Here is a 14,068-nt window from a genome sequence, read left to right as displayed (position 1 = left end):
AATCCATAATGAGAGAGGGAATTCATTGTTTTTGTCTTATATTTATATTATTCGAATGACACTAGAGTCGTTTCCAATTTAATTCTAATTTATAAATGTGTAGTCGTCATCTTAATTAACACAGACTTTGTGAAAAAAATATAAAAATATTCTCGAGGTTGAGGTAGAGCAAGTTACTATCTTAATTACCGTAAAATCATCAATTAGATTTGGCTGAATAGTACGTAAGAAACTACTAATTTAAAGACAACTATCCTATTAAAATAGTGTCATTTGTCAAACAATTAAAAAATTAACCCATAATTAATAGAATTTTTAATGTTATGATCAAAAGAATTTATATATCTCCATAATAAAATGATCTTTCCACTTTTGATATAAATATTTATGGATTTATTTTTAGACTTTATCTAAAAGATCTCAAATCAATGGAGATATCTTTCTATCTTATAAATTTATAATCTTTTCTATATATTTTCAATTTGAAACTTTCATTGTATTCTCAATAATCCTCCCCTTAAATGAAGGAAGGTCATTATTCTCATGGTCTGATCTTATCCTTAAACATCCGATCACTCTTGATCTACTTTGGATCTCCCCTCAAATATCCAATCAATCGAGATCACTCCTCTCCTTTAAGATGATGTATGTCATAGTCATTATTATGCATTATTATAAATTCCTTGTAATTAAGGACAATGATATTAATTGATATCCTAGGTAGGATGATCAAAGTTAAAATGTTTAGATATAGATGCATGATCTCTTAGTTTAAGGAAAACTCATTTTACATTTTCACAATGACTATAGAGTTGACTTGTATATGTATTGAGATATATTAGATACAAGTGAGATGTTAGGAGAATAAACAAAGCTCAAGATATTGATTTAGTACATCTATTTAAGTTTTAGTTTTATCAAAATATATGAATTTTGTGAAGTCTAATCATGGGGAAAGCTAATGTATAAATCAAGTGTATTTAGCCCATAAATCATGGTTGAAAATTATTTTAAAAATAATTATAGAAATATTTTGGGAAACAATAGAGAAGTATATTTATTGTTAGCAATCACCATTGATTAGTTAAAGTGAAACATTAAAATTTTTAATAGTTCCAATTTTATATCATTCTTTGAAAATAAAATGTATTTTTATAAAAAATTATTGTTCTATGATAATATATGACTTAAGTAATATCTACATGAAATTTCATGACTTTTCTTAACCATAATGAGAGAGGGAATTCATTGGTTTTGTCTTATATTTATATTATTAGAATGACACTAGAGTCGTTTCCAATTTAATTCTAATTTATAAATGTGTAGTTGTCATCTTAACACAGACTTTGTGAAAAAATATAAAAATATTCTCGAGGTTGAGGTAGAGAAAGTTAGTGTCTTAATTAACGTAAAATCATCAATTAGATTTGGCTGAATAGTAACTAAGAAACTACTCATTTAAAACAACTATCCTATTAGCATAGTGTCATTTGTCAAAGAATTATAAAATTAACCCATAATTAATAGAATTTTTAATATTATGATAAAAAAGAATTTACATATCTCCATAATGAAATGATATTATCCACTTTTAATATAAATATTTATGGATTTACTTTTAGACTTTATCTAAAAGATCTCAAACCAATAGAGATAACTTTCATCTTATAAATTTATGATCTTTTCCATGTATTTTTTATATGAAACTTTCATTGTATTCTCAATAATCCTCCCCTTAAATGAAAGAGGATCATTATTTTCATGGTTCGGGCTTATCCTTAAACATCCAATCACCCTTGATCTACTTTGGATCTCCCCTCAAATATCCAATCAATCGAAATCACTCCTCTCCTTTAAGATGATGTATGCCATAGTCATTATTATTCATTATTATAAATTCTTTGTAACTAAGGACAATGATATTAAATGACATCCTAGGTAGGATGATCAAAGTTAAAATGCTTAAATAGAGATGTATGATCCCTTAATTTAAGGAAAACTCATTTTACATTTTCACAATGACTATAGAGTTGACTTGTATGTGCATTGAGATATATTAGATACAAGTGAGATGTTAGGAGGATGAACAAAGCTTAAGATGTTAATTTAGTACATCTATTTAAATTTTAGTTTTATCAAACTATATGGATTTTGTGAAGTCTAATCATGGGGAAGCTAATGTATAAATTAAGTGTATTTAGCCCATAAATCATGGTTGGAAATTATTTTTAAAAATAATTTCAGAAATATTTTGGAAAATCATAGAGAAGTCTATTTATTGTTAGCAATCACCATTGATTAGTTAAATACAAAATTAGAGTAAAACATTAAAGTTTTTAATAGTTTCTAATTTTATATCATTCTTTGAAAATAAAATGTATTTTTATAGAAAATTATTTTTCCATGATAATATATGAGCCAAGTAATGTCTACGTAAAATTTCATGATTTTTCGAATATTGTAGAACTTCTTATGCATTTCTGAATTTCGATCAGAAATCAAACTTGAGAAATCAGTAATACCAATCGATTGAGCACTATTGTCAATAAATTAGTACATACTGTAATTGATTGGCAGCTTACGCCAATCGATTAACTCAAGCCAGAATCGATGGGTAATTAATATCAATCAATTGGGAGTTACTGATTTCGATTGAAATAAGTTTATTTCAGTCGATTAAGCAATGTTTCACTAATTTCTTAGGTAAATATTTAAGGATAATTTTCTTGATGAAAATGAAAAATAAATGGTTAAAGTGATCTAAAGACATCCACATTCAGAACTCCCATTATGAGTATGGTGGCACAGAGGGAGCTCCCTCCCATAGTGGGAGGGAGCTCATTCGATTTCTTGAAAGAGCTACTCCGTGTTTATCGAGCCACTCTTTCAAAAACAATTATTAAAATATTTTTTTAATATTTATTTAAAAATAATGTTATTGAGTAATGGCTAACAAATAAGCCATTAAATAATGGCTAATTTTTAATCATTAAAATATTGTTCACTCAATCCCTCTCCTCACATGTCTTTTAATACACCCCACGAATCCTTGATAAGCCTCCAACCTTCAAGTCCTACTCAATTCGGCTTCATCAAGCCAATATGATAATCTCAGTGTTTCATTCATTATTTTTAAGATGATCGATTTGATCTCATGAAAATTTTTTATCGGTCGTTAAGATAAATCGAGAAGTGCATGTAACAATTAGTCCAGAAACATAGTATTTTTTTATTGCACCCCTCCCCAATTTGTAGGAAAAATATTTCTATAAATATATCATAATTAGAGATTGAATCATGGATACTGAATAATAATATGAATATCTTACCATAATACCAAAACTCTTAAAATATGTGGATGATGATCATCATCATTGTCAAATCTCTAGTTCCCCCAATGATAATCTTAATTATAATTGAGTTACGTTGCGACCGGTATATGAGTTAAGAAAACTGAATTCCTATATCAATCAGCTAGATTTTAATTTATTATATTCTATTGCAAATTCATCCAGAAAAATTTATCAAATTAGTATATAATTATAACATTTCGAACTAATAATTTCTTGAGCCATTGAAGTAATTAACAAAATGAGACGTTCATATTGCCTTTCTTCCATCCGCAAGTAAACTTGTCATGCTCCGGAGGAGTCCCTGTCCGAAGAAATTTCGACAACATCTCCCTGGACAGCGGACAATCTGAAACTTTCTACATCACCATATACCCCAGCCACATGCGGCTGGAATAATAATAATAATAAATAGACAACAATACAGACAACCACGCAGTTTATATAAATTTCAGCCTCTGGCTGACACGACCACGCAGTTTATATAAATTTTAGACTGAACAGTAGTACGATGACTCGAAAATAACCCTACTCAACTACACCCATAAAGCTCAAAACATATTCCTACTCCACTACACTCGTAAAGCTCAAATCCGACGATAAAACCAATTTACCTCTTCTGCCATCTAGGCAGGCATGTAGTAAAAGCAAATCCAAAACCAAACCCATCAACATCATAAAATCCATACAATGTCCATACCATCAAATAGAACAAGTTTAGCATAATCTAAATAAGAAAACCAAAAGACCAACAATATCCTCGTGGTCTGCACGGGACTAGCAACTGAAACTCTCTCCTGACAGCATCAACCTGAAATAGTAACGGAGGAGGGTGTGAGTCCAACACTCAGCAGGTACAACTGATATTCAAAATAAGGAATATAACAACTAGCAGTAATCATACGCACAATCTCCTGATAAAAGAAAGATAAAATGCAACTGAAAAATACAGGAGAAAACTGTACTAACCAGGACCAAGGTATAATGATAGCAGGTCGTCAGACCGAAAGTGTCATAATCCTGTATGCATGTCAATCATATGCATCCATATAAATGCAGCAAGTAAATGCAGCAAACACAAGTAATAAATGCATCATGCATATGATGTTAATGACATGGTCACCCCTGACGCCAGTCAGCCATCTCACACACAATGGTGAGTCCGAGTGGATAGGGTTGTGACAACCGTGCACTCTGACGTCACTACTCCTGATGAGTGACCGAGTGGACGGGATGTTGTCGGAGTACACAATACTCCTACCCCAAATCATAAATGGGGGAGCGTAATGCTCTCATCTCTCGATACACAATGACGAGAAGGGATCTCGACATGCTACCACGCTGCAATCACACTACCCATGAGCGGACCAACGGAGCACCGAACGAGCAAACTGACGTGCTACCACGATGCGTCACGCTATCCATGAGCAGCACAACGGAGCACCGAACAGTGATGAAACTGGCGATGTGCTCGACAATAATGGAGCAATCTATCACACAGCATGCAATCATACGAATGGTGCATGACACTAAGCATGGTAATATACTGAACCAAATCTATATGCATATATGATGTGCACCATAATCAATAAATCATATCAAGGGTACACAGATCAGATAAGGTATCACACCTAGGTCCTGAACATGGTGAAGCATGGTTATATCACTACCCCTAAGCATGTATGATCAGGTAAGTAATAACATGAGATGTAAAACAAGCAATCAACCAAACATATAACAGGTATCGGGTAGTGATTAACTGAAACAATTAAGAAACATAATTGTTGTTATTTGTTAATTTCACTACTATGTATATCAAAGACATAAAGTCAAAAGTACCCGCCTCCGATAAGAAATGTCCAATCTGGTCCAATCCGACGTCGAGATACTCGTCTCGCGTCAAACTCCTGTGTTATCAAACAAAAGGTCTAGTTTAGCTAATTCTACCATACAACAACTAGCCAAACTAAATTCTAATCCAATTAAGAAGTTCTAAATTGGATCCAACTAATCAACCCAACACAATTAACGAACCCTAATTAAATAAAATCAGTGGGTCCACTAGGGTTAGTTCCTTAACCCTAATCATCCTAGCATAAGGATTAAACCTAATAAACGGAATATCACTCACCTGAGTTGAATGCCTCAGTCGAATCTCACAGCCACTAGTTTGTACTGATATCAAAGGGTTGCTGGCTGGAAATTTCTGCCGTTAAGGGCTGTTAGCTGCTGGAAACAAAACAAACAAACCAAATCAACAATTCATCAAGATCCTTGAACCCAAAACTAAACCTCACCGTGGATTTGATCAAGGGCATAGGGCACTAGGCAGTGGCGTCGGCACTGTGCAGAGGTGCGGCGGGTCGTGAGCACAGGGAGGGGAGGAAGTCGGGAGTCGGCCTGACCTAGAGCGGAGGAAGTCGCGGCGGTGTAGGCTGTGGCTAGGGCACGAACACCAGAAGGGAACTCGGACTGCCGGCAGTGAAAGGAATTCGGCTAGGCTAAAGTGGCGGTGGATGTGGCCCAAATCTAGGGCAGAGGCCGTCGGGAAGAAAGGAGTCTACTAGGGCACTCGAGATGGAGGAAGAGGAGGTCTCGGTGTCGGCAGAGGAGAAGAAAGCCGGCGCTGCTCGGCGTCGGAACGGCGGTGGCGAGCATGAGGAGATCGGATAGGGCGTCGGTGGCGTCGGCACCTAGGGCTCGGCGCTGCTCGGCGTCGGGAGAAGGAGAGAATGTGGCGTTGCAAGAAGGGAAGGAGAAGAGATCGAAAGAGGAGGAAACTGGCGTGGCCGGCGGTTAGGGCAAAGAGGAGAAGGCGTCGGGCGCCCGGGGGAGGAGTCGGGCACGCGGGGGGGGGGGGAGAATAAGAGAAAAAAGAAAAAGGAAATAAAACTTTTCCTCAATGGGGTAGCCTAAACAGGCTTTTCCGGGCCCCGTTAACTCGTCCATACGAGCTCCGAAAAATTTCCAAAAAATTCGAAAAATTCCCTTATTAATATTCGCCTATTTTCGGTATTTTACATTCTCCCCCACTAATAAAAATTTAATCCCCAAATTTTGTTATCTACCATCAGCAAGTACTAACAACATATATAGAGTATAAATGCTGAATGGTAAATTAAATCACATACCTCAATTGAAAAGATGGGGGTATCGAGCTCGGATAGTATCCTCGAGCTCCCAAGTAGCCTCCTCATCCGAATGATGCTGTCATCCAACTTTAACCAGCCGGATAGTCTTGTTCCGCAACTGACACTCCTTCCGGTCCAAAATCCGTACCGGAATCTCCTCATAAGTTACGTCAGGCTGAACCGGAACTGAGACATCTGTCAGCACATGCGTCGGGTCAGGTACGTATCTCCTCAGCATAGATACGTGGAATACATCATGCACGCCTGCCAAGGACAGTGGTAGTGCCAGCAGGTAAGCTATTGCTCTAATCCTCTCCAGAAGGTAAAACCAAAATCGGAGTCGACACAAATCTCCACTTCAGCTTCTAAAAGCTAGTCTCGAAATCCTCGGACCACGTGAACTTCACGCCTTTCCTAGTCAGGCGTGTCAGTGCCATAGCTATGCGGGAGAAACCCTCGACGAAAGGTCTGTAATATCCTGCCAGTCTCAAGGACTGTGGATCTCCTGCACTGATTTCGGTTGCTCCCAACGGTAATAACCTCTATCTCCTGTGGAACCACGGTATACTCCTACTAGTGACCGTGTGTCCCAAACATCTCACATAAGACAATCCAAATACGCACTACTGATCTTCACATATAGATGTTCTCGTCGAAACATCTTTAGAACTATGCAAAGATGTATACGTGACTCAACCCAGATCCGAAATAGACCAGATCCGAAATAGACCACAACATCAACAACAAAGACAATGGAAACCGATTCAAACATCCTAGAAATACCAGAAATCATCGAGTCCCTGAAAACATCTAAAGCTCCGCGAGCTCTAATGGAAAAATCAAGGACTCACAACATCCGTACTAAAAACATTCCTAACCATAAGATCTCTGACAATAAATCTAAAATCCAATCACCAATAATATAATCACCAAAGAATAGATCCACTAATGTGAAAATACCACATATGTGGGAGCAACGCTCTACCACAAACAATCCGTAATATGTGGGAGCAACGCTCCACCACAAACAATCTGTCAGTGACCAAGACTTCTAACTATCCAACTAGAGACTGTACAAGATCACTTTACCACATGTCATTATGGCTAGCCAAAGGTATAACAACCTAGTAAGCAAATCAAATCTATTGTCAACTCTCTCAATATCGTAGTGGGGCGGTCACCCACCAATAGGAGAATTAGTTGACAGGGTGTACAACCAAAGACATAATGATAAACACTCAACATAGGTAGAATCATCATGAGACTACCAATAATGCACCTGACACACGTGCACACACAACTAGGGTATGATCAACATGATCCTCTAATTAGTACACACCCAACACACTCATAACACAAGTATAAATCAGTGTGATACTTCCAACAAATCATAATAGACACGAGTGTACACACAGAACAAACATAATCAACAAGATACCTCGAATATTACACCGAACACATCTGCACATATCATAACTCAGATTAAATCGATAAGATACCTCCAATAAAACACTCAAACACATGTGCACATTTCACAACATAGATTTAATCGACGAAATACCTCCAATAAACAATCAGACATGTATGTCTAACCACAAGAGTATAATCTACTAGACACCCACAATAATCATAATTGGACAAGTATACACCACATAGATATACATAATCAGCATATTCGTGTCTGATACCAAATAAATTGTCAAATAACTAAATCAGTTCATGGGTCAATTCAACACTAATTACATCAACTCAAACTAGAAAATGCCAACCCACATAATATCATATGTATAAATGTGTACGACCCAAAAAAAAAAGTTAGAATTCAAGAACATCAAGACACTCTCATTTTTATCCTCAAAAATATCAGCCCACATAATATCAGATGAATAAGTCTCTACTCCCCATGAGAGCAAGTTAGCATTCAAAACATCAAATCATTATTTATCCACATAGTCCAATATCAGAGATAGCAAATATCAATTTTATCATCCTGTTAACTAACCACAACTAACCAGATTTATCAAAATCTCATAGGCACACTCAACCGTAAACTCTCTAGCACCCGATTTATAATCTAATCACCAACTATAATCATCAAACCTGTGAATATCATACATGACACTCACTATGTCACCATCAACGACAACCCAAATAATAGATCATCAAAATAGTTATCCACTAATAGATTATCAAAACAAATATCTAATAATAGATCATCAGACAACCACATAACATTTACTCTCATAAATCATTAGAAATCAATATATCACAATATCTGATCTCACAATATCCCTCAACCTCAAACCATTCTCAACAATGATCAAACATGATAATTCCCCAAATGACCAATTTTCATCGTATCGGTTACCCTAATATCCAAAAGATATGAGTATAAAAACTCTACTGACTAAGTCAACAGGAATATGTAGGTATCATCCATTACCCAACTAATAATAGCTGAGGCTGGTACGTGCCTCCATCTCATACTAGTAGTAACAGAAGCTAAAACTACTGATTGTATGATATGAAAAATCACCAGAGACTATAATCCTTGATCTCTATTAAGGTCAAACATGCTCAATGGCTAACCCATCACATGTAATATATATTACAACAACCAGACAGGTACTAAACAAAGAATGCTAATACATGTCATAAACTATAAAATTAAACATCATACCTATATGCCGTCTGGAGATGTTCCATCGCTGCCCAGTCCCCAACTTCTGACCTCAAAATTCCGAACATGAAAATCACCGGAAATCCATATAAATCTGAAACGGAAATCCATAACATATACATAATGAAAAATCCGGCAATCCAAATAACTACCCAGTTTGACTCGCAAACTTGGGCTAGCACAAAATATCCAGAATACCAAAAGCAGGTGACATAACCCGCTCTGATACCAATAAATTGGTATCAGTTAAATCTCAAAAATCCGTAACACGAAAAACAACAAGTATCGCCAAACTTGGCGCTCTGATACCAAATAAATTGGTATCAGGTTATCCCAAATATCCAAAATATGAAAACAAAGGATCGTAAAATTGTGCTCTGATACCACTAAATTGTCACGCCCCGGAGGAGTCCCTATCTGAAGAAATTTCGGCAGCATCTCCCCTAGACGGCGGACAATCTGAAACTTTCTACATCACCATATACCTCAGCCACATGCGGCTGGAATAATAACAATAATAAATAGATAACAACATAGACAACCACGCAGTTTATATAAATTTCAGCCTCTGGCTGACACAACCACGCAGTTTATATAAATTTCAGACTGAACAGTAGTACGATGACTCGAAAACAACCCTACTCAACTACACCCATAAAGGTCAAAACATATTCCTACTCCACTACACTTGTAAAGCTCAAATCCGACGATAAAACCAATTTACCTCTTCTGCCATCTAGGCAGGCATGTAGTAAAAGCAAATCCAAAATCAAATCCATCGACATCATAAAATCCATACAATGTCCATACCATCAAACAGAACAAGTTTAGCATAATCTAAATAAGAAAACAAAAAGACCAACAATATCCTCGTGGTCTGCAGGGGACTAGCAACTGGAACTCTTTCCTGACAGCATCAACCTGAAATAGCAACGGAGGAGGGTGTGAGTCCAACACTCAGCAGGTACAACTGATATGCAAAATAAGGAATATAACAACTAGTAGTAATCATGCGTACAATCTCCTGATACAAGAAAGATAAAATGCAACTGAAGAATACAGGAGAAAACTGTACTAACCAGGACCAAGGTATAATGATAGCAGGTCGTCAGACCGAAAGTGTCATAATCCTGTATGCATGTCAATCATATGCATCCGTATAAATGCAGCAAGTAAATGCAGCAAACACAAGCAATAAATGCATCATGCATATGATGTTAATGACATGGTCACCCCTGACGCGAGTCAGCCATCTCACACACAATGGTGAGTCCGAGTGGATAGGGTTGTGACAACCGTGCACTCTGACGTCACTACTCCTGAAGAGTGACCGAGTGGACGGGATGCTGTCGGAGTACACACATACTCCTACCCCAAATCATAAATGGGGGAGCGCAATGCTCTCATCTCTCGGTACACAATGACGAGAAGGGATCTCGACATGCTACCACGCTGCAATCACACTACCCATGAGCGGACCAACGGAGCACCGAACGAGCAAACTGACGTGCTACCACGCTGCGTCACGCTATCCATGAGCGTCACAACGGAGCACCGAACAGTGATGAAACTGGCGATGTGCTCGACAATAATGAAGCAATCTATCATACAGTATGCAATCATACGAATGGTGCATGACACTAAGCATGGTAATATACTGAACCAAATCTATATACATATATGATGTGCACCATAATCAATAAATCATATCAAGGGTACACAGATCAGATAATGTATCACACCTAGGTCCTGAACATGGTGAAGCATGGTTATATCACTACCTGTAAGCATGTATGATCAGGTAAGTAATAACATGAGATGTAAAACAAGCAATCAACCAAACATATAACAGGTATCGGGTAGTGATTAACCGAAACAATTAAGAAACATAATTGTTGCTATTTGTTAATTTCACTACTATGTATATCAAAGACATAAAGTCAAAAGTACCCGCCTCCGATAAGAAATGTCCAATCTGGTCCAATCCGACGTCGAGATACTCGTCTCGCGTCAAACTCCTGTGTTATCAAACAAAAGGTCTAGTTTAGCTAATTCTACCATACAACAACTAGCCAAACTAAATTCTAATCCAATTAAGAAGTTCTAAATTGGATCCAACTAATCAACCCAACACAATTAATGAACCCTAATTAAATAAAATCAGTGGGTCCACTAGGGTTAGTTCCTTAACCCTAATCATCCTAGCATAAGGATTAAACCTAACAAACGGAATATCACTCACTTGAGTTGAATGCCTCAGTCGAATCTCACAACCACTAGTTTGTACTGATATCAAAGGGTTGCTGGCTGGAAATTTCTGCCGTTAAGGGATGTTAGCTGCTGGAAATAAAACAAATAAACCAAATCAACAATTCATCAAGATCCTTGAACCTACAGAATATCCAACCAAAACTAAACCTCACCGTGGATTTGATCAAGGGCATAGGGCACTAGGCAGTGGCGTCGGCACTGTGCAAAGGTGCGGCGGGTCGTGAGCACAGGGAGGAGAGGAAGTCGGGAGTCGGCCTGACCTAGAGCGGAGGAAGTCGCGGCGGTGTAGGCTGTGGCTAGGGCACAAACACCAGAAGGGAACTCAGACTGCAGCCAGTGAAAGGAATTCGGCTAGGGCAAAGTGGCGGCGGTTGTGGCCCAAATCTAGGGCAGAGGGCGTCGGGAAGAAAGGAGTCTACTAGGGCACTCGAGATGGAGGAAGAGGAGGCCTCGGTGTCGGCAGAGGAGAAAGAAGCCGACGCTGCTCGACGTCGGGAGAAAGAGAGAATGTGGCGTCGCAGGAAGGGAAGGAGAAGAGATCGAAAGAGGAGGAAACTGCCGTGGCCGGCGGTTAGGGCAAAGAGGAGAAGGCATCGGGCGCGCGGGGGAGGAGTCGGGCACCGGGGGGGGGGGGGAATAAGAGAAAAAAAAAAGTAAAAGAAAAGAAAAAGGAAAAGGAAATCAAACTTTTTCTTAATGGGGTAGTCTAATAGGCTTTTCCGGGTTCCGTTTTCATCCCCGTTAACTCGTTCATACGAGCTCCGAAAAATTTCCGAAATTTTTTCAAAAATTCCGGAAAATTTCCTTATTAATATTCGTCTATTTTCGGTATTTTACAAAACTTGCCCAAAGTCATCCAACTAAGTAAATTTTGGCAGTTAATTGCACCGAAAAATATATAACCATGGCTATCAAATTTTTGATGTGAATGAGATGTGCCGAACAAAGCTCCCCTAGAAGTTTTGACAAGGATGGTAAAATATCTCTCTCATCTTGGATTTGACGATCATAACTCTAATCAAGTGTTAGGTGTTCATAATCATCTACCAACTTCCAATGGCAAGGCAAATTAACTTTGATTTTTCTTTTTGAGGACTAAATTAAAGTTTAATTGAAAATTTTAAATAACTTTTTCATTTCTTTTTATTGGATTGAACTAAATTTTTGTGGCTTTTAAGTTGCATTTGTGCAATCTAATCATATATATAAAATGTCTTTGTTTATGTTTTGAGTTCTGAAACATATATAATGATGTAAGAGTCTACTGTGAACTTATAAAAAGAATATATATATATATATATATATATATATATATAAATCGGTGGTAAGACGGGGCCTGCACGATAGGAAGTTAAAGTGATCAACACCCAGGATAGGCGGTCGATCGGGTGAAATACCTTCGCGAGCGATAGAAATAATAGTCGACCTGCCATCTCAACAGCTTGGCCTAACGCCGAGTTTCTGATGCTCATAAGGCAAAAGCGGGAAGAGACGAAGATCGAGCGGCCATCCCGCTCGGCTAACGAGGGGCACGACATCAACCCGTCAGTTAAGGCTCCCTCGCTCGACAGGGTGGTTTCGGACATCAAATTACTGACCGAGCGGACATCCAAGTTGGTCCGACCTTGGTATCACCCGAAGGGCAGTAACCGAGCGGTTACTCCGCTCGGCTTCGGAAAGGCGCTAGCCGAGCGGTTCCTCCGCTCGGCTCGATAAAAGACAAAGGGAGCAGTTGGCGATATCTTCCTAGGAACCAGCGCTGCCAACAAGAGACATGGTCGGCGGCATGGTTAGACAGAGAATCGTACAGTGGAAACTTCCACTGTCATGTCAGAGATATGCTCGTGCTATTATGGCATGGCGTCCGGTACGCTTTCCTGACACATCCATTCCAGGTATGCTTTGAGGAGCGTGCACGCCTCGGGGAGCGTGTGTGCGCCTCTGGGGAGCCATATATAAGGACCCCCCTAAATTTTGACGGAGGTATGCTCACTTATTCACTGTAGCTACAGTTCTCGTTTCTTCTTCGCTCTACTTCTTTCTGCCGGAGCTTTGACTTGAGCGTTGGAGGGCCGTCGCCGGGGAACCCCTCCCCGGTTCGGCATTGTGTTTGTAGGTTCACGGCGGCAAAGGATCTACGTCTTTAGAGTCTTCGACCAGTCAACAGGAACGCCACGTTCCCAGCGTTCATCGACTCAGCACTCGGACAGGATCAAAAAATATATATATATATATAAGATTGATATCCTGCGTGCCCGCACAGTGCGCGACTGTGCGCGCAGGATATCAATCGGTTTTTTTTATTTTTTTTAATATTTTAAATTAAAAAAATCAATTAAAAAAATAAATATTTCCTTATATAAATTTCTAATACATTAATATATTCCCTCAACATATTACAATACTCAATAAATACTTAAATTTATTTTATTTTAATTTTTTTTAAACCAAACACTATAACCTAATTGGGAAGACTGAACCCTACAGATAAAATCTAAAAAAAATAACTTAAAAATTATAATCCAAAACCTGAACCCTAGAAATAAATTTTTTTAAAAATATTTTATTTATTAAAAAAATAAACATTTCTTTATATAAATTTCTAATACATTAATATATCCCCTCAACATATTACA

The 14,068-nt window shown here is 38.0% G+C and overlaps 1 long non-coding RNA gene across 1 annotated transcript; it reads right to left on the bottom strand.

Annotated features, from left to right (window-relative positions):
- Positions 1-5,196: 5,196 nt before the first annotated feature.
- On the bottom strand, positions 5,197-6,192 carry LOC121968435. The gene is made up of 3 exons (XR_006108141.1): positions 5,648-6,192; positions 5,482-5,576; positions 5,197-5,257 (listed from the first exon to the last, which is right to left on the bottom strand). It is a non-coding gene; the product is annotated as an uncharacterized LOC121968435 (long non-coding RNA).
- Positions 6,193-14,068: the final 7,876 nt, after the last annotated feature.

Source organism: Zingiber officinale, chromosome 3B (assembly GCF_018446385.1).
Source record: "Zingiber officinale cultivar Zhangliang chromosome 3B, Zo_v1.1, whole genome shotgun sequence".
Lineage (NCBI taxonomy): Eukaryota > Viridiplantae > Streptophyta > Magnoliopsida > Zingiberales > Zingiberaceae > Zingiber > Zingiber officinale.
The sequence above is the reverse complement of the archived record's forward strand: the minus strand, read 5'-3'. Positions and strand labels throughout refer to the sequence as shown.